Genomic DNA, 22831 nt, shown 5'->3' on the forward strand with positions numbered 1-22831 from the left:
CAATCTTGTTTTGCTGATGAGATGCAGTAACCTGTGAGGACACAATTCTAACACTCTTGGTTAAAGCCTTAAGATAGAGCCCAAATAAATTTCCCATAAATTTTGCTGATTTATGTGCATCAGTACCTATGTGAGCGGGTGAGAGAGGTATAAGTATTCTACGACCCGTCACCACCTCATGGGGACTAAGGTGGTGATCCTTTCCAGGCTTATTTCACAAACAAAACAATGCCAATGGAAGGCAATGCCTGTTGGGACATAATTTCAATGTTTGGGATATTTGGGAGGCACAAATAAGTTGCAGCCTTTGCCGATCGGTCCGCAGCATCGTTACCAAGTGCTACAAGGCAGGTTTTCTAGTATGCGCAGTGCAGTGCATTTAACAACCCCTACCTCCACAGGCAATGTTAATGTGTTGATTAATCATGACAGCAGTGCAGCATGCTGGACAGGCACCCCATCAGATCTTCAAAACCCTCTTCTCTGCCATCTAGATAACCCAGAATGTATTGTTGTGGTAACATATGCAGAGTCAGAGTAGATAGTGACTGCCTTCCCCTTACTCATTTCTAGCACCACAATACGCGCCACCATTTTGGCTGTTTGTGCAGAGTAATGTGATGGAAATCACTTCTCCAAATCCACCCGGTACTCACCACCCACAAGACTTACTACTGTTGCTCCTGTATGTCTCTCATCAGTGTCCTGATCAATTGGTGTTCCTCCTGACTCTAAAGCATATTCTTTAACACTTGTATTTTTTCCCTCATCTCCCTCATAGGTCACACAATCATGAACATCATCGCCAGGCTGCTCTGGGTCAGCCAAAAAAGTCCCTGGGCTTACTACATGACACCTCAGTGGTCATACGGAAGCATTTGACAAAATACCCTCGTACCCTCCAACTCCCTGAGTATTCAAAGTTGTTTTCGATTTCTCCAAAATTGCAAAAACTGCATGCTCCATGGACAGTGTCAACAGGCAGCCCAGAATGATGTTCAAAGACTTTTGGATTGCAAAGGCTGCTGCCGCAAGAGATTGCTCACACGGAAACTGACCCTGTATAACTGAGTCTAACAACCCAATATAATAGGCCACGGGTTTGTGACCCAACAATGTTTTCTGTGTTAGGACAACTGTCGTTACCTTCCCATATGTATGCAGAAAAAGAATAAAATGGCTTTTGGTAATCCGGCGTCACCAAAACTGGAGCATTACTGATCGCAGTCTTCAGCTCCCGAAAACAAGTTCTGATTTCATCTGACGACTGGATTGGACTCCTCTCTTTCTGTGCTTCCTTGAGAGCTTGCAGCAGGGTCCTCGTGTAACTAGAATAGTCAAAAAGACGAAACCTACAATAGTTACAGATCCCCAAAAAATGGTTGCATCTGTTTTACTGTAGTTGGTTGAAGCGTGTTCTGAACTGTGGTGGTTCTCTCAGGCATTACCCTTCTCCCTGCAGATGATACTAACTGTCCCAAATACACTACTTCTGTTTGACAATATTGCAGTCTTTCTTTGTCCACTTTGTCCCCCTTCTCTGCAAGCAGGGGGAGGAGCCTGACTGAGTCTCCTTGACACTGTTCCTCTAAATCGTCAGTGCTGGACATTTGTAAGTTCCCCAAATCCATCTGAATGACTCTGTTAAAAACAGTTGGAGATTCACAGTACCCCCGCAGTAACCTTGTGTGGTCAAATCTCTGTCCACAATACGTAAATGCTGTGAGGTACTGGGAATCGGGGGGCAAAGGAACTGAGAAAAGGGCATTTTTCAAATCAATAACTGTGAAGTGGGTCAACCCACCAGGGACGTTACAGCGAATGGTAGCAGTATTTGGTACCACTGAAAATTCTGCTTCAACAATGTTGTTCGGAGGCCGCAAATCCTGAACCATCATCCAACTAGACCCCTTTGCCTTCTTCACACGGTAAATGGCCATGCTACATAGGGACACAGAAGGTTGTATAATGCCTTTCTTCAACAACGCCATAATGGTCTAAGAAATCCCTTCATCTGCCTCTTTAGACATGGGGTATTGCCTAACCCTTGGTAAAATTGCTCCTGGTTTTAATTTTATTTGCACTGCCCCTGCACTTTTCAATAACCCCACATCATAGGGATTGCTGGTCAATATCCAAATCCTCCTTCCAATATGGCGATATTTTTCTCACAATGAGCATAGTCCGTGGTACCTCCCTTTGCACCACCAAGACATCCCAATCTCAAAGACCATTTGTTCTGCGTATTCCGCAGCTTCGAACAATTGCTCATTGGACACGTCTCTCAATGATGAGGTTGGATCAATACACAACACTGTGAGCCATTCACCGCCTTCCTCACCGGTGCCTGAAAGAACCACCCTGTGCTTCTTCACAACCACGGCTTCTAGAAGAATGGTAACGATAGTCTCTGGCCCTATTTCCTGTGACACGGCAGGCCAGAACAAAAATTCTAGGTGTATCTGCCATGTCCGATCTCTTTTTCCAGGTACCCAACTTAACAGTGTCATTACCGTAAGGAACTCATGGTGGCAACAGTAAAGACAGACGAAAGTAATCACAGTTCAATGGTGTTTATTAAACTGTATATATGGGTGAGAAAAACACCTAATCTAAACCAAAATCTAAGATGGGAGCAAGCTTCGACCATCAAATAATAATAAGGCAGTCCTAGTGGTGTTGCGTCAAATAAAAAGGGCCTATACTAAAAAAAAAACTATTGCCAGTCCTTAAAGCTCAATTACAAAAATAGTGTGGGATAGTGTTCACAAGAAAAGAAAGAAGTGTTCACAAAAATGATAAGTGAGGATGGTATAGTGAGATCTCCCTTCCCCACGTTTTTAGCTCGGGACAAGGCAGGCCTCTTGAGCACAGCACACAACTGGGCTTTTCTAGCACAAGGCTACTGTTCTTCTCAGCGATATCAGGATCTTTGGTGGTCAAGTCTCTTTACACAGTCTCTTGCCCCGAGAACCTGATGTATCAAAATACCAAAACAAAAAGTTCCTCTTCATAATCTTTTATGATGGTTGATGACTCTTCACCCCAGGATCCCCCTCAACCAGGATACATGTTAGGCTCCCTCCGTCGGGTTCACTACGGCTTCTTTACTCCTAATAATTTCACCTGTAGTATTCAGGAGTTGCAATGTCTTTTAAAATAATCTTTCACTGTCGACATCCCTCAGCTGGGTTCACTCTTGTCAACACAATGCTTCTGGGGTTGTTGTGTGTCACCCCGTTTTGTCGGCATCCCTCAGCCGGGTTCACACTTGCCAGCCACACAGTTCACTTTGCATTATCACAGTGTAGGATTTACTTCCCTTAGCTTTCCTCGTGGTTACGATGGCCTCCCTCGGTTGGGCTCAGACCATCATTTCACTGTAAAGATCCCTCGCTCGGGATCTTGCTTGTCATTGTAACACAGTTCATGATCTTCTCATCTCATTAGAAAAGCGGGGTTCCTTCCCCCTAGCTTTCTTTTGGCATCCCTCTGTTGGGTTCACACTTGCCTTTATTCGCTACACCCCTTAGGTTCTTTTCCTACTTAAGTCGGTGTCTCAGCCCCCATTCAGGCTTCACATACTTCAATGTTCTCTGCCTGTTACTAACCACCCTATTTCGCAGGAATCCCTCAGCCGTGTTCACACTTGCCTTAGGTTTTATTTACTTTACTCAAGTCTGGATTTTAGCCCCCAATCAGGCTTTTCCTTAAAGCCGCCAGTCAGGCTTTCTTTTAAAGCCCCCAGCCAGGCTTTCTGCATTATTAGCAATTCTCACCTGGGCAAGCAGCGAGTCCTGGCAGCACCCTGCGCTTCTCTTACATCGCCCATCTCTGGGTTTCACCGCAACCTGCAAGAGAGAAGGAACAAGGTCAGCATTAACAAAGCACTTACCTAGGCAAGCAGCGCTTCGATCGCTCATCACTCCAGAACATCACCGCAACCTGTACAAAGAGACGAGAACACAGGTTAGCAATTAACACCAATAAATAGCACAGCCCTCCGCGCATCAATATCTCACTGTTGTCTTCGCCATCGGCGCGGCAACTCCGAGATTGCAACCATCCCTGTGAAAACAAAAACAGCCATTGTTAGGGAACAGCGTAGTGGAGCATGACGCTGAGAAGACAGAGAAAATGGAGGGAAAGAAAGAGACAGGATAAAGACGGAAAAGACGTTATAACTCACCTGGAAGAGGAAGACAGCAAGCAGAGTAGGAGTCACAGCCGGTCTGGACTCGACATAAGGGCACACGGACCAGTGAAGCAACTAGGTCCACAGAACGCCCGCACCAGCCACACGCTCCTGCACAGAGATGCAGGACAGAGAGTTCAACGCACATAAACCTAAGGTGAGCAATAACCCCAAGGGAGGGGATTTGGACCAGAGGGAGGTGGGAGTCCACCCATTACAGAACCAGTATCTTAACCCCCCATTCTCCTGTTATAAGTGCTACCCAACGTCTGGCACATAACCAAGCAGAGAGGGTTTCGGTATAGCGCTTAGACCTCCATCCAGTATCATGTGGCGCCCCCGTGTATACCAGGGGAGCATAACAGAACACAAAAAAACCTCAATTAAAACATCCACCTGGGCATCATGGAAACATCAGAGATTGACCAACTAGCCCAGTTACTGGGTGAATTACGGGCCGAGGTGCACTCCGCCCGGCAAGAAACCAACGCCCTTAGGAGGGAGTTGATTGTCACCAAGGACCGCATCCAAGAAATAGCCGGACAATTGCCCCAAACACAGGCTGGGCAGGCTCCGTTGCAAGGAAGTATTCAGTCGGTTCCAGCCGCATCCGTCAATCCAGTGCAGGTGGTCCTCCCTGGGGCAGTTCCTTTGGCTCCACTGGAACATTTTACAGAGGACCCAAGAAAATATGCAGTATTCATGAACCAGTACCACCTCCCTTTTTTTGTTCGCCACAACCTGCAAAGGTAAAGAAACAAGGACAGCATTAATAACAATTCTCACCTGGGCAAGCAGCGAGTCCTGGCAGCACCCTGCGCTTCTCTTACCTCGCCCATCTCCGGGTTTCACCGCAACCTGCAAGGGAGAAGGAACAAGGTCAGCATTAACAAAGCACTTACCTGGGCAAGCAGCGCTTCGATCGCTCATCACTCCAGAACATCACCTCAACCTGTATAAAGGGAAGAGAACACAGGTTAGCAATTAACACCAATAAACAGTGCAGCGCTCCGCGCATCAATAACTCACCGTGGTCTTCGTAATCAGCATGGCAACTCTGAGATCGCAACCATCCCTGTGAAAACAAAAAGAGACATTGTTAGGGAACAGCGTAGTCGAGCAAGACGCCGAGAAGACAGAGAAAAAAGAGGGAAAGAAAGCGACAGAATAAAGACAGAAAAGACATTATAACTCACCTGGAAGACAGCAAGCAGAGTCGGAGTCACAGCTGGTCTGGACCCGACATAAGGGTACACGGACCAGTGAAGCAACTAGGTCCACGGAACGCCCGCACCAACCACACACCCGTGCACAGAGACGCACTACGGAGAGTTCAACGCACAATAACCCCAAGGGAGGGGATTTGGACCAGAGGGAGGTGGGAGTCTACCCATCACAGAACCAGTATCTTAACCCTCCATTCTCCTGTTATAGGCGCTACCCAATGTCTGGCACATAACCAAGCAGAGAGGGGCCCGGGATAGCGCTTAGACCTCCATCCAGTATCGTGTGACGCCCCCGTGGATACCAGGTGAGCATAACACTTTCCTTTTGGTTGGGGTCAAAGACTTTCGAATTTACAAGGTGTTTTTTTCTTGACCCTTGTATGACCACTTTGACCTCTTATGACAGGCTCTCCTAGGGCCCTCTGGTATTTGTAGTTTTAGCAAAAGGGGACCAAGCAGAGTCTTTCAATTGTACACCCACGTGGCACCAGACCACTCTGCAGCTGGTCTTTCCCTGTGTTTTTAACAGTTCTGTAATAGACTCTGTTTTTGTTCTTTAATTCACCTTATGTTGCCATTTGCAACCTTCCCTCAACCTAGTTTGCTTTACTATCAGTTTTCCCTCCGACTCACCGGCTGTGATGAACTGTTTGGCGTTTCTTGTCTCTGGAGTCAAGGATGATATCACTGTTAGCAGTGTAGGAGGGCTCCCTGCACCATTGACATCTGCTACACCACACGTTGGCTGTTATTCCTGGTTTTATGATTCCTTTCAGAGAAGCTTTCTGGGTCTGGGTTGAAAAGGGCAAGGGCATATCTTTCCGTGTTGTCCTTTTGGTTCTAGCCACCTTTCTCCTCCTCTTGAACTGCTGTCCTGGAATACCTGACCCTTTGTGCCGTCTGCCTTACTCGTAGTGTGCTCTCGTGCTCCACCTATTATCCATGTGGGGAAGGAGAAGGGCCATCAGGTGTGTGTGGTTATTATCAATTGCCTGACTCTGCCTGACCCTTGTGATCGGGACATGTCAGGTACACAGCTTTGGTGTTAGTCCATTTTTATTCATGATGTTAGAAAGTGTTTGTGTCGGAAAGAGGGGGGGGGTAGAGTTTTTACGTATCCTGCTAAGCAGGATGGGGAAATGTTGTCATAAGAAATTATATCCCTTGCCCTAGGGGGTCTGGTAAACTCAGAAGGGTGAGATTGGTAGAGTTTGTGAAATGAACAGGGGGAACAGTGGTGTTTTATCAAAGTAGACTGGGAGGTTGTGAAATAACAATCAGAGGGATGTGGAGAAGAATGAATGGAAGTATTCAGCTAGGACACGAGAAAACAGGGATTCTGGGAGATGTAGTTTCCGAGTGCAACAGGGTTTGGGTTCTATGGGGATTCACCATATATGGAGGGGTCATTGGATTTATGCATGGGAGATTCATTGGGTGGAAGGGAGTTAGATGTGATACAGCTTACAAAATCCCAGGGACTTCGTCCTCCTCATCTTCTTCCTCAGCATAATGCTGAATCTCACCTGGGGTATTCCTGTGAGCACAACCCCGGGCTCCACTACACAGGTGATCCTTCCTCGGTTGTCCACCCCCAGAGTTGGGATCTGAGAACCCCAAACCTTCCCTGGCCAAGTGAATAAGGGATTCTCTGTGTTTACTTGGGAGAGTACCATCCGGTTTCTCACATTACTCCATGCAGGAATAATGCAGAATATATTGGCACCCCCCTAATTGCACTGTTGCTGCAATACGTGGGGAAAAGTGCTGCTTCTCTTAATGGGTCCACTCCTGGAGTTGAGAACACTATGTCGTCCTTTGAAAAAATGATCAACATATTAAGCTTGCTCAGGAGTACCCTTCCCAAAAGGTTTCCCAGAGTATCTATGCAGTATAACAAGGGAGCAGATTACAAAGTTTGATTACCTACCTTGATACGCAAATCTTCAGTGTATGGAACTGATAAAACAGTCCCAGAAAATCCCTGTGTGTCCATTGTTTTGCTTGACAGGGAAAATCCACCTTCTTTAATACAGGATTTTGTGGCACCTGTGTCGACCATGAAAGAGAATGGCTGCTTGCCTACCTTTACACCTATCTGGGGATCCCCTTCCGGATCTGTAATAACCAATAGAATTGGACAGGTCAGAGATTCCTGTGGGCTGGCCTATTCCTGATACATTTGAGCACCATGGTTCGAAAAAGGATCTCCTCTGACTACACTTGCTCCAGTATAATGGGTAACTGTCCCATTCGGTAGAGGATTCTTCTCCCAAGCCTGTACTGGCGCCTGGGCTGTCATGATCGGTGCATGAGTCTGTGTCATTCCAGCACCCATATTCTGAACAACCTAGACTTGCTGCAGTGGCACAGAGTTCGGGGCATAGGGTGATATTTGGGTATTCATCTGGAGGGGACCTGCGTTAAAATACTGTGGTCGACTTTGACAATCCCGCGACACATACTGCATTTTTCCACAAACCCAACACTGCACTCCATACATTCCTCCATAGCCCCCTCCATACTCCTCTCCCATAGGCCCATTGAACCGGAGCCCCATTCCTCCAAACTCGCTGAATAACCTGACGCCTCACAGAAATCCTCCCCTACCCCATGGAAATCCTATTGTTGATCATGGTCCAGGTACATACTGGTCCATCCATGCTTGTCCCATTCCAGAGACTATTTGTCCTTGTTGTCCCAAATGCCCCTGCTGTCCCTCTATGGGGCTGGTTATCATTGCCCACTCTAAACAAATCTTCTCTAGTTTTTTCAGGACCTGCTTGGCCTCAGCCTTTTGTGCCTAGTCCGTACACTTCTTTTCCTTTTCCTGTCACCTCTTACAAAAATGCACAATGTGCTCTTGTTTCTCCTGTCAACTCTTTGCCTCTATCCCTATCGACCTTGTCTAAGTCATACTGTACTTCTTTAGGAAGTCCCATTTTCAACATATGATAAAAATTGCCACATTTTTGTTCCATGCTTCTCCCGCCTCTGCCCTCCACATCTCCTGAATCAACTGAATGTGGGCGGTGGGATCCTCATCTAACTTCATTGTTTTTGCCAAAATGGAATTTATGTCTGGCGTATCAGGATACATTATCCTCAGTGCTCCCCAAACTTGTGCACTATAATTATTGAAAGCTGCTCCATCGTGGGTGTTAGTGTCTAATTGAATTCCCAGATATCCCGCTTTCTTCCACAACTCGTCTGCCTGTTCCACCATCAAGCCAGTGAAAAGGTTTTTCATGTCCCCAATTGCCAACATGACACAGACAGTTTGTTTTTCTAAAGCATAAATCCACTTGCCTGCCCCTGCAGTGAGTGAAGGAAGCATTGTCATTAAGTTATTCCGGTCCATGGGCCTCATTACATCCCTGCCGGTCCGGAAAGAACAGTGGTGGTGAAACCGCTGCCACCGTTCTTTCTGGACCGGCTGATTCAGAGTCCTGCAGGCAGGAGGTGTCACTCCCGCCCGGTCTGACCTGGCAAGATTAACACCACCGCCTGCAGGGGGACATGGAAACACCGGCTCTGTCATAGACGAAACCATAGTTTCCATGGTCCCCATCCCCATGGAGTCCTATAGGACTCCATGGGAATGGAGATTTACAGAATTCCGCCTCCGGAATTACCGGGTCACCGGATTTGTAATACCCCATTGATTCCGGCAATCATGGAGGCGGAATGGTATTATGGGTCCGGCGGCAGCCTGCTGGTTCTAGCACAGCTACGGCCGGACTCGCAATGAGGCCCCATGTGTGACCACGGGACAGAATACACCCTCCCCTGACCCTCTGGAGTAGTGAGTATTGAGTCACTTCTGCCTTTACTAGGGCTTCCCCTATCTGTCCTCACCCTCTCCCTACAGCCATGCGGGCTCCACAGCGCATTTGAAGATCCTTTGGCGTACTTTACAGAGTCCTTACTAGAGCGGGAGGCATAGCTTCCTGTACTCCATGCTCGTTGTCTGTCTCCCAGTCATCCCCCTCTTCCTCCTCTGTCCCTTCTATCACATCCCCTGATCCTTTCTGGGGATGACCACACCCTCAGGGCTGCTGTAGCAATCTGCCTCTCTCCCCCTTTGTTCTAATTCTACATCTATAGCAGTGCTTTCTTTTTCCATGTCCACACTTACTCTCTTTATGACAGATTTATCTAGCCATACTAGAATCTGACCATGTGTCCATCTTCCTTCCTTTGCCTCCTGTGTTTCCCTCTTCTCGTCTTCCTGCTTTTTACTTCTATCCGGTTGTACCCATGCCACTTCGCTCTCTACTAACCTTGCCTCTTCTACCCAATTCTGTCATTCGTGCCTTTCCACTACTCTCCATAATCTATCCTCTATGCTGGAACCGGGGGACAATTCTCCCCTCGCTGACTCTCCTTCACGCCTACTCCTTACAACCCTCTCACAATGTCTCTTCTAGTCCCAAGGTTAACGCTGATTTATCCTTAAGATAGACTTTTCTTCTTTCCACTTCCATTCAGGGCCTACCAGCAACCTTTACTAAAGAAGACATTACGCTTCTGCGTCCCTCATACTGCTGTCTCTCAAAAATTGGTGCCAACGAAGGTGTTACCCATGACCGTCTCGTAACCACCAGAGTAGTCACTGGAGAATATGGAGGTTCAAACTCTAGATTTGTTTCCCCTTGTGTGGGTGACAATGGAAAGCACCCATATGCGGTGGTGCAGAAATAATTCCTATACCTTCCTTCCTCGTCCCTTCTTCCATAGCCATAACCTTCTGGTCCTTCCCACCCCTCTCATATAACCTCCATAGCTTCAAGATATTCAGTCTATTGTCCAATTTCAACACCTTATGTTTGGTCCCTAAGTACGCAGATTTTTCTATATATCCTTATCATAGGACCCCTCACTAGGCCACGGTTTAGACATCTTGCCCTTTGTTTCCCCTCAACCATTCCCAATGATATTTCCAAATATTTATTTTATGTCCAGGGAGCACTTGATATAAATGATTCAATGGAGTTTCCATGTTTCAACATAAATCCTCCAAATCCTGATATTATTAACGAAAGCCCCAACCCGTCAATACATAAATGACTACCCAAAAATTCCCTTTCTGTCCCATAAAAGATGTTCCCCAGACTCACGCTCCGTACTCACTTCTTTATCATAACCGCTTCAATAACTATGTATTCGTCAACAGCGCTCAAAATACAACATCTTATCAAAATACGCCCGCCCAAATCCTTTCCATTCCTTTGAGATTTCACCTTCACTCGAGCATAGAAGGAGAGCAATGTTTTCCACTACAAGAAAGATGTATCTCTTTCTCTTTTCACTAGTATGGCCCTTTCTATTACCGAGCCTTCTTCCACGAAACTACCAAAGGAGACCCACACTACGTTAGACTAAACAAGAAACTCGAGGTGCTGGGTCCGCCCACGTAATTAGTACAAGTAAGGCCTTACCAAAATATGCCTCCAAAAGGTATCCACAGTTGGTCTTACCATAAGATGCCACTTCACTCTAAAGTGAGGGCTCCAGCCAACCAGACAAGCAACCTGAATGGTATCGAGACTATGGGCCTCATTACGAGCCAGGCGGTAAGGGGTTAATGGCGACGTAAAAGGTTGTGGCTCCGTAAACCCCTTAACGCCTTACTATGAGGTCCCTTTGCGGCTCCCAACCTTAACGGCTGGTCTGTACCAGCCGGTAAGGTAGGGACCCGCAAAGGGACCTTGAAGGTAATTATGGTACCGCAATTTGCGGTACCGTAATTACCACCTTCCCCATTCCCAATGAGCCCTATGGGGCAAAAATGGGAATGGGGAAGGGCCAATGGTAAATGGGGAATTACCGCCCGCCAACCCTGGAATGGGGCGGTAATTCCCCAGTTCACCATGGCGGATTCGGTTAGTTACCGGCGTTAACCATGACGCTAATAGCGCCATTGGTTAACGCCAGGGTCGAAATGAGGCCCTATATCCACAATAAACACACTGCGCTGAAGGACTACACCTCTAAAATAACAAACTAGATAATATAAATTTAACAACATTAAAGGATTCATACACTTACAAAACACATTCACTCTTCAACCTGCTTAGACCCTTCAAATCCCACAAACACATTTCTTGCCCTAACTAAAAAAACCTTTTCCCTTTTTCTCTTATTACACCCCACTTGGTTTACCTGACAAAGATGCACTTATGTGGACATCAAAACCTCGAAGTGCTCTGAGCTGGTGCTCCCCCAATTGGTTTTGCTTCACAGCTGGGCTGCAGAACTCCCACCTCGGGGACCAGACAGGTCTCTTGGTACCTGCAAACAACTTATTTTTCGTGCACAAGCCAGTCCCTGCAGAGAAGGACTACAGTCAAGCTGGACGAACAGGAAACCCCCATAAATTTCCGAAAGCCTGAGGCTTCTACCTTGCTCATCAAATTGTAGATGTGGATGTTTATCTCCGCCCTTTTACCCAACTTAGGCCCATCTCTAGAATTAGTTAGTGTGCTTTTTGTCCATAAAGCAGGTTTATTGTATAAACGGCCGGGAGGGGGCTTAGAGGACATCTAACAGTCACACTAACCCTGGTCTCCCTGAACCACACAAAGAACACATATTATATACAGTTTGCAACAGTTAATGCACTCCCTCAGATACCGTTACAAAGGCTTCCTCCAAACATGAAATTGAGTTGTCCTCACACATATCCATGCGCCAAAAATAAAGATCCTTAGTACTGAGTAATGCTGAAAACTTGCTTAGTTTTTATTCGAATATTATGTTTTGGGTGGCTCTTTGTGATAACATGTGTTTCGGCATAAACTTTGCCTTTTTCAAATCAGGGCAATGACCTTGTGCGTCATACGTAATCTTCAGTCTTGTTATTGTGCTACGTACATCACGATTTAAATCCCTCCTACAAAGTCTTGTGTGCCCCGCGTCTCTCGCAATCACTCGTCTCCCGTCCACGAGGCAGGGGGCTCGACACCAGCAGGCAAGAAAAAGAAGGTAAACCTGTGGGACTTTTTTGGGCTCATTATCTTCCCAGAGCCAGCGGTGCAGATGCACCTCCTTCCTCTTTCCACCCTCCACATGTTAAATTAATTTGAGAAAAGAAAAACGAAAATATTTATTTTGGAAAGAAACATGTGCATTGCGTTTTTGGGTGCCAGATGATCTTGACTACACTGTGGGCTGCTTTCTTTGCCCCTTCCATCATGGTCACCTTGTTCCAGTAGGCACTAGAGTACCTTGGCCCTGAGAAGGACTCTCACTGATTGGGCCTTGCTTTCCTGAAATGGCCAATCAGAACTAGCCGGCAGGCGAATGCCAGCCCGCCTCCCAAGGCCCCACTCGTAAGGCTCCTGTCCGGTCCTGGCTGGGCGTTGTGGGCCCCAATACTTTGCCAACCTCATTATGCAACTGGACACTGATCTTCTTGTCCAGGCGCTCTTGGGCTATGTGATCCCACCCTCAGCCATCACGTAAGTGTGACCTATTTCTTTTCTCCCTGCATAATCCTCTGGACTTTGTGCCTCTCCTGACAATCTCTATAAACTATCTTCAGAAGGCACTGTCTGTTCTCTCTTTTGTTTCTAATCACCAAATCTTAACATCCACTTCCTTCCTGTACTTTCACCTCCACTGCCTACACCCCTGTCCTGTTGTGCGCCTCATACCTGTTTGACCTTGAACGAAAACCAAATTTAGTTGTGTGAACATCCTGATTGTCTTCTGTTTAAAATCAAATTTAGCTGTGAGCACATCCTGATTGTCTTGCTGCTGTCTAAAGTCATTTTTGCTGTTTGTACATCCTGATTGTCTTGCTGCTATTATAAATCGAATGTATCTGTGTGCACATCCTGGTTGTCTTGCTGCTGTTTAAAATCATTGTTTGCTGCGTGCACATCCTTATTGTCTTGCTGTTCTTTAAAATCGTTTTAGCTGTGTGCACATCCTGATTGTCTTCCTGCTGTTTAAAATCGTTTTTTGCTGTGTGCACATCTTGATTGTCTTGCTGTTGTTTAAAATTGAATTTAGCTGTGCTAACATCCTGATTGTCTTGCTGCTTTTTTCAAATCGAATTTAGCTGTGTTCACATCCTGGTTGTCTTTCTGCTATTTGAACTCGTCTTTTGCTGTGTGCACATCTTGATTGACTTGCTGTTGTTTAAAATCGTTTTTTGCTGTGTGAACATGCTGATTGTCTTGCTGCTGTTTAAAATCAAATTTAGCTGTGTGCACATTCTGATTGTCTTGCTGTTGTTTTAAAATCGAATTTAGCTGTGCTAACATCCTGATTGTCTTGCTGCTTTTTTCAAAATCGAATTTAGCTGTGTGCACCTCCTTGTTGTCTTTCTGCTGTTTCAAATAATTTTTTGCTGTGTGCACAGCCTGATTGACTTGCTGTTGTTTAAAATATTTTTTTGCTGTGTGAACATCCTGATTGTCTTGCTGCTGTTTAAAATCGAATTTAGCTGTGAGCACATCCTGATTGTCTTGCTGCTGTTTAAAATATTTTGTAGCTGTGTGCACATCCTGATTGTCTTGCTGCTGTTTAAAATTGAATTTTGCTATGTACACATCCCGATTGTCTTGCTGTTGTTTAAAATCGTTTTTTGCTGTGTGCACATCCTGATTGTTATGCTGTGGTTTAAAATCAAATTTAGCTGTGTGAACATCCGGATTGTCTTGCTGCTGTTTAAAATAGTTTTTAGCTTTGGTAACATCCTACTTTTCATGAGAATGTGTTGACAAGTCTACCCCATCTTTTCTCTGTCTGGTCTGCTTTCTGTTCCTATACCCTAGTCATCTACCATTGTCTCCTCCCTATCCTGTCTGTTTCTCCCTGTGCGCTTGCTCCCTTCTTGCCTACCTCCTCTCACGTACCTGATTTTCTCTGCCTGGTTAAGTGCACCACACCCTGTGCCCCTCACTATGGCACTTTCTATCTTCCCCATCTACTCTAACTGTTTCTCCATCTCCTATCCTTCTGCTTTCACTACCTCTGGCAGGAAGAAACTCAAGAAGAACATACTTGCCTCCAATCCAGGCCTCCCCATCACTGACACCTATGTCAGTGATTCCGCCAGAGAGACTCTCACTGATATCCTCTTTGTCGTTCCTTCTCACGACCTATGGACTCCCCATATGGCCGCCTTGTTCTCTCCTTACTCTTCCTGACACACAAATGGTGGAACCCTCTTGGTGGCCTTCGTGCCTCCTCTTCCACCTCCATGGCCATCATAAATGTCTACCGAAACGGTCCCATCCTAGTACAAGAGCCTCAACCCAACCTCTTACTTTTTGAGAGGCTCCTTCCTCGCCTTATCAACTTTCCTGTTCATGGGCTCCCTTGCCATCTGCCTATATGGCCATCCAAGCTCCCTTGCCATCTATGCCCACCTTGGCTACCTTGCCCCATAATAGCCTCACCACCTCCCTCACAACTACCCCCATGTCACTTTCAACTATACAGGCTCCCTTGCTTACTGTCACTACACTGACAACCTCGTCAGCCTCTTCCACCCTGCTGTCCTGTCCACCAACTGCTGCTGCATCTAGAGCCCTCTTGCCTCCTATGTCCCCGACCAGACTGGCTCCATTACCATCTTCCACTTTCATGGCTCCCTTGCCTGCACCCTGCTCACTGGCTCCCTTGTCAGTAAGGTGGGATAGGGTGATATTTAGGTATTCAGCTGGAGGTGACCTGCATTAAAATACTGTAGTCAACTGACAATCCTGCAACGCATGCCCCACTCTTTCACACACCCAACACTGCACTCCATACATTTCTCCATACCCCCTTGCATAGGCACATTGAATAAGGCTCCCATTCCTCCAAACACGCTTAATGACCTGACGCCTGGCAGAAATCCTCCCCTACCCAGTGGAAATCCTCTCATCAATCATGGTCTAGGTACATACCCATCCGTCCATGCTTGTCCCATTCCAGAGTCTATTTGTCCCTGCTGTCCCTCTATGGGGCTCGTTATCATTGCTCCCTCTAAACAAATCTTTGTTCATTTTTTCTGGACCAGCTTGGCTTCAGCCTTTTGTGCCTGGTCTGTACTCTCCTTTTCCTTTTCCTTTTACCTCTTACAAAAATTCACAGTGTGTGCCTGTATCTCCTGTCAACACTTCGCCTCTATCCCTATGACCTTGTCTAGGTCATACTGTACTTCTTTAGGAAGTCACTTTTTCAACATATATAAAAAATGTGCCACATTTTTGTCCCATGCTTCTCCCGTCTCTGCCCTCCTCATCTCCTGAATCAACTGTGTGGGCAATGGGACCCTCATCTAACTTCATTGTTTTTGCCAAAATTGAAATTATGTCAGGCGTATCAGGATACATTATCCTCAGTGCTCCCCAAACTTGTGTCCTGTAATTATTGAAAGCCGCTCCATCATGGGTGTTCATGTCTAATTGAATTCCCGGATATTCTGCTTTCTTCCACAACTCGTCTGCCAATTCCCCCATCAAGGCAGTGAAAAGGTTTTTCATGTCCCCAATTGCCAACATGACACCAACAGTTTGTTTTCCTAGAGCATAAATCCACTTCCCCGTCCCTGCTGTAAGCGAAAGAATCGTCATCATTAAGTTATTGAGTCACTTCTGCCTTTACTAGGGCTTCCCCTATCTTTCCTAACCCTCGCCCTACAGCCATGTGGGTTCCATGCCACTTTCGAAGACCCCATGGCGTACTTTGCAGAGTCCTTGCTAGAGTGGGAGGACGCAGCTTCCTGTCCTCCTTGCTCGTTGTCTGTCTCCCAGTCATCCTCCTCTTCTTCTTCTGTCCCTTCTATCACATCCCCGGATCCTTTTGTGGGGATGACCACACCCTCAGGGCTGCCGTAGCAAGCCGCCTCTCTTCCCCTTCATTCTAATTCCACATCGATAGCAGTGCTTTCTTTTTCCAAGTCCACACTTACTCTGTTTATGACAGATTTATCTATCTATTTATCGAGTGGTAATAGAATCTGACCATGTCTCCATCTTCCTTCCTTCGCCTCCTGTGTTCCCCTGTTCTCGTCTTCCTGTTTTTTACTTCTATCCTGTTGTACTTTGCTCTCTACTAGCCTTGCCCCTTCTTCCCGATTCTGTCGTTCTTGTCTTTCCACTACTCTGTAATCTATACTCTATCCTGCAACTGGGGCAATTCTCCCCTCGCTTACTCTCCTTCACTTCTACTCCTTACAACCCTCTCTCACACTGGCTCTTCTAGTCCCAAGGTTAATGCTGATTTATCCTTAAGATAGACTTTTCTTCTTTCCTCTTCCATTCGAGGCCCACCAACAACCTTTACTAAAGAAGGCATTACCCTTCTGTTTCCCTAATACTCCTGTCTCTCGGAAATTGGTGCCGACGGAGGTGTTACCGTTGAAGGTCTCGTAACCACCATAGTAGTCACTGGAGAATATGGAGGTTCAAACTCTGAATTTGTATACCCTAGAGACAAAGGATAGCACACATATGGGGTAGTGCAGAAACAAATCCTACACCTCCCATCCTCGTCTCTTCCTCCATAGCCATGACCTTCTGGGCCTTCCCACCCCTCTCATATTAACTCCATAGCTCCATGATATTCAGTCTATTGTTCAATTTCGACCCCTAGTGTTTGCTCCCTAATAAAGTGTGCAGATTGTCCTATATATCCTTATCATAGGACCCCTCAATAGACCGCGGTTTAGATATATTGCCCTTCGTTTTCCTCAACCATTTCTGATGATATTTCAAAATGTTTATTTTATGTCTGGGGAGCTCTTGACATATATGATTCAATGGAGTTTCCATGTTTCGACAAAATCCCAATATCCCAATATTAAAGAATAGCTCAACTCGTCAATACAAAAATTCCTACCCAAAAATACCTTTCCTATCCCTAAAAGATTTTTCTCCAAATTCACTTTCCATACTCACTTCTTTATCAAAACCACTTCAATAACTATTATTTGTCAACTGCGCACAAAATGCAACATCTTATCAAAACAAGCCGGCCCAAATCCTTTCCAATACTTTGAGGTTTCACCTTCACTCGAGCATAGAAGGAGTGCAATGTTTTCCACTAAAACACTGCTGTATCTCTTCCTCTTTTCACTAGTATGGCCCTTTCTACTACACACCATTCTTCCCCGAAACTATCAGAGGAGACCTACACTACATTAGACTAACCAAGAAACTCGAGGTGCGGGTTCCGCCAGCGCAATTAGCACAAATAAGGACTTACCAAGATATGCCTCCGAAAGGTATCTACCGGTGATCTTACCATAAGATGCCACCTCACTCTAAAGTGAGGGCTCCAGCCAACCAGACAAGCAACCTGAAGGGTATTGAGACTATCCCCACTAGTAACACACTGCGCCGAAGGACTACACCTCTAAAATAGCACACTAGATAATAATAGAAATGTAACAACATAAAATGATTCATACTCTTCCTAAACACATTCACTCTTCAACCGGCTTAGTCCCTTCTAATCCCACAAACACATTTCATGCCCTACCTAAAAAAAACCTGCTTCCTTTTCCTCCTATTGCACCCCACTTGGATTACCTGACAAAGATGCACTTACATGGACGTCAAATCCTCAAAGCGCTCGGAACTGGTGCTCCCCCAATGAGTTCTTCTTCACAGCTGGGCTGTGGAACTTCCACCGCGGGGACCAGACAGATCTCTTGGTGCCTACAAACTACTTATTTTTCGCACACAAGCCAGTCCCTCTAGAGAAGGAACACAGTCAAGCTGGATGCACAGGAGACTCCTAATATTTTCTTAGAGCCTAAGACTCCTACTTGGCTCGTCAAATTGTAGGCGTGGACATTTAGCTCCACCCCTTTACCCAAATTAGGACCACTTCTAGAATTAATAGGTGAACCTTTTGTCCATAAAGCTGTTTTATTGTATACACGGCCGAGAGGGGGCATAGATGACATCTAACAGTCACACTAACCCTGATTTGAAATGAGTTACTCACACACCGCTTACTGCGCCATACTTATTTAGTTGACACTAAGTTCATGTTGTTTCAAAATAAGTAAAAAATCATTCTCTGATGTAATAGTAGGTGGTAGGTGTTTATTTGTGATTGTGGCCCTTTGTGATAACGCGTGTTTTGACACCTCTGTGTCGTTTTCAAATCAGGGCAAGTCTGTAAATTGGTTAAACATAATAAATGCAAAGGAAAAAAGTGTGCCATAACAGTGTGGTATGGATTCAAGGAAAGCAAACATATACGGACATGTTTCAAGAACACATACCAAATCATTTGCAATTGTACATTACAGTAATAAATGCATACATATCCAAATGAGGAATCATGTTTGTGACAGAGATTGAGGGAGAGGGGATCGGGGAAGTTAAGAAAAGGTTGTGCGAAAAGGGGGTGGGAGACAGGAAGATAAAGGGTGAAAAGGGGTAAAAAGGACAAAACATTTTAGTTTCCAATTTTAGCTTCTTTTTAAGATTCAAAAAGTCCTGTGTACTGAGCATAAGTTGTTTTAACTGGCTGGGGTAGTAAGGTATTATGTCATCCTAGGTGAACTGGCTACCAAAATGTAAAAGCCAGTATTTTCAACTATACATTGAAGTTATTGATAAACATATCTTATATTTCAACCAAAAAGTAATTTGTGCATATTTCTCCATATATAAGTCTGGCCTGCCTTTCTGGAACATCCATACATTTAGTCTTGCCATGATGACAATGGTGTCTTACCGTCTTTTCAAAGTCCTAAATTAGCTTTGCAGCTTAGCATTTCACTGTGTTTTTCGTCGGTTGTCCTGGGATTAAATCCCCCCTATATATGAATAGTCATAATGCATAATCAGTAACCCTTTTTTGATTGAGTTAGTTAATAGCCATGCATATGCTGGTACTTAATGATCTAACATACATCTTTCTCCCCAGATGTTATAATCTGCTCAGTACTGAATGCTCCATACTGATTTGGAAAATTAGCGCTGTGTAAATATTATACGCCTATGCCTGACATCCGAAAGGTCAAAATTCTATGAGTTAATGTACCTATATTGCATTGCGCTCGTGGCGTGCAGTGAATGGTTTAATTAAAACGGTATGCGCATGCATTATTCTCACGCTTCTAGCATCTGAAATGTGCATTTAATGGCACACTTTTTTGCTTTGCATTTATTATGTTTAACAAATTTACAGACTTTCCCTGATTTGAAAAGGACACAGAGGTGTCGAAACACATGTTATCACAAGGGGCCACAATCACAAATGAACACCTACTATTATATCAGAGAATTATTTTTTACTTACTTTGAAACAACATGAACTGTGTGTCAACTAAATAAGTATGGCACAATAAGAGGTGTGTGAGTAACTCATTTCAAATCAAGTTCTTCAACGGAGTAGAGGAACTCAATGTCTCTGTAGTTCCTCACACCAATACGACATTAGGTTTTACAAAACCTCATCAAATCAATCTGGTCGCGTGGGTCGTTTGGCTGATATCCACTAAAAAGTTCCACATTACTACAATCACACTAACCCTGGTCTCCCAGAACCACACAAAGAGCACATTTTATATACAGTTTGCAACAGTTAATACACTCCCCCAGATACTGTCACAAAGGCATCCCCCCAAACATTATTGGTTGCCCTGTACAGAGAAATCTGAAACCCACACAGTTCATGGGACACAGACATGATAATACAGTCCCCGAACAACATATCATTACAAGGTTTACATTTTCAACACACCCCTTCCCAAAACCTCTCCATGTTTGGTGTCAGCCTTGCCTCTTTGTTACTCAACAACAGAATTCCTATTAATGACGCACACTGACCTACCCTAAAAATACCTAAGCACATGAAGATGAGAGAAAGACACGTAAATTCCCTTTTGACCTATTTGTGTTTGCTAATCGCATTGCCCAAACCTGTCTGGTGTCCAATTTCTATGACTATTGACCTTTCCTATTCACATGAGTTCTGCCCACCCTCCGACAACACAATCGCTCTTCTGAAATGTATTACTGCTAACCTCGGGAAGTGTCCTAAGAGAAGCCACCTGTTCCAAATACCCCTGAGAGCTCATAAGATGCCTATCCCTTACAACAATGAGCTCTCCTGCTTACCAGGGATCATATCTTCCCTTCACCCTCAAAAACTTGAGCCATCTGCAAACTGACCGCAGCCACCTCGTTGAAAAACTTGCGAAACATGTTCCCTGCCTGCTGACAGGCATTTTCAGCCTTTGCCATGATTGCCAAAACACCCTTCTAATGAATCCACAATATGAAGACCAATGATACACGGAGCAACCAACCCTCATGTTGGTTACAAGGCATCCGACCAGCACGGGCCTCTCCTGCTTCCAAGAAGCAGGGAGCTCATCCCCAGCAGTCAAGTAAAAGAAGGTAAGCCGTTGGGGCTTTTATGGGCTCATTATCTTCCAGACCAAGCGGCGCAGATGCACCTCTTTAACCCTTAATATGTTAAATTAATTTGAAACAAGAAAAGAAAATCAAAAATATGTATTTATGAAAGAAACCTGTGCACCATATTTTTGGGTGCACAGTGATCTTACCTACACTGTGAGCTGCTTTATTTGTCCCCTTCCATCATGGCCGCCGTGTTCCAGTAGGCACTGGAGTGCCTGGGTCCTGAGAAGGACTCTCACCGATTAGGCCTTGCTTTCCTGAAATGGCAAATTATGACTAGCCGGCAGACGTATGCCAGCCCGCCTCCCAAGGCTCCACTCCTAAGGCTCCTGTCCGGTCCTGGCTCGGCGTTGTGGGCCCCAATACTTTGCCAACCCTCATTATGTACCTGGATGCTGATCTACTTATCCAGGCGCTCTTGGGCTACTTATCCAGGCGCTCTTGGGCTGTGTGATCGCACCCTCAGTCACCATCAGTCAGTGGCCTATTTCTTTGCTCCCTGCATCATCCTCTGGACTTTGTGGTGCCTCTCCTGACAATCTCTATAAACTATCTTCAGAAGGCACTGTCTGTTCTCTCTTTTGTTTCTAATCACCAAACCTCGACATCCACTTCCTTCCTGGACTTTCACCTCCACTACCTATAACCCCTGTACTGTTCTGTACTGTTGTGCTGCTATACCTGTTTGACTTTGAAAAAATATCGAATTTAGCTGTGTGCACAACCTGATTTTCTTGCTGCTGTTTAAAAATCGAATTTTGTTGTGTGCATATCTTGATTGTCTTGCTATTGTTTAAAATAATTTTTTTCTGTGTGCACATCCTGATTGTCTTGATGCTTTTTTCAAATCAAATTTAGATGCGTGCACATCTTGGTTGTCTTGCTGCTGTTTTAAAATCAAATGTAGCTGTGTGCACATCCTGATTGTCTTGCTTTTTTTTATCGAATTTAGCAGCGTGCACATCCTGGTTGTCTTGCTGATGTTTAAAATCATTTTTTGGTGTGTGCACATCCTGATTGTCTTGCTGCTTTTTTAAAATCAAGTTTAGCTGTGTGGACATCCTGGTTGCCTTGCTGTTGTTTAAAATAATGTTTTGCTGTGTGCACCTCCTGATTGTCTGGCTGCCGTTTAAAATCATTTTTAGCTGTGTGCACATCCTGATTGTCTGGCTGCTGTTTAAAATCGAATTTAGCTGTGTGCACATCCTGATTGTCTTGCTGCTGTTTAAAACCATGTTTTGCTGTGTACACATCCTGATTATCTTGCTGACGTTTAAAATCGCTGTTTGCTGTGTGCACATCCTGATTGTCTTGCTGTATTTTTTTATCAAATTTAGCTGCGTGCACATCCTGGTTGTCTTGCTGCTGTTTAAAATTGTTTTTAGCTGCATGCACATCCTGGTTGTCTTGCTGCTGTTTAAAATTGTTTTTAGCTGTGTGCACATCCTGATTGTCTTGCTGCTGTTTAAAATCGTATTTAGCTGTGTGCACATCCTGATTGTCTTGCTGCTGTTTAAAATCATGTTTTCGCTGTGTGAACATCCTTATTGTCTTGCTGCTGTTTAAAATCGCTGTTCGCTGTGTGCTCATCCTGATTGTCTTGCTGCTTTTTTTAATCGAATTTAGTTGCGTGCACACCCTGATTGTCTTGCTGCTTTTTATCAATATCAAATTTAGCTGCGTGCACATCCTGATTGCCTTGCTGTTGTTTAAAATAATGTTTTGCTGTGTGCACATCCTGATTGTCTGGCTGACGTTTAAAATCGTTTTAGCTGTGTACACATCCTGATTGTCTTGCTGCTGTGTAAAATCGAATTTAGCTGTGTGCACATCCTCAATGTCTTGCTGCTGTTTAAAATCAAATTTAGCTGTGTACACATCCTGATTGTCTGGCTGCTGTTTAAAATCGAATTTAGCTGTGTGAACATCCTTATTGTCTTGCTGCTGTTTAAAATCGAATTTAGCTCTGTGCACATCCAGATTGTCTTGCTGCTGTTTAAAATCGCTGTTTCCTGTGTGCA

This window comes from Ambystoma mexicanum, chromosome 12, assembly GCF_040938575.1.
Source record: "Ambystoma mexicanum isolate Mex_15411 chromosome 12, UKY_AmexF1_1, whole genome shotgun sequence".
NCBI lineage: Eukaryota > Metazoa > Chordata > Amphibia > Caudata > Ambystomatidae > Ambystoma > Ambystoma mexicanum.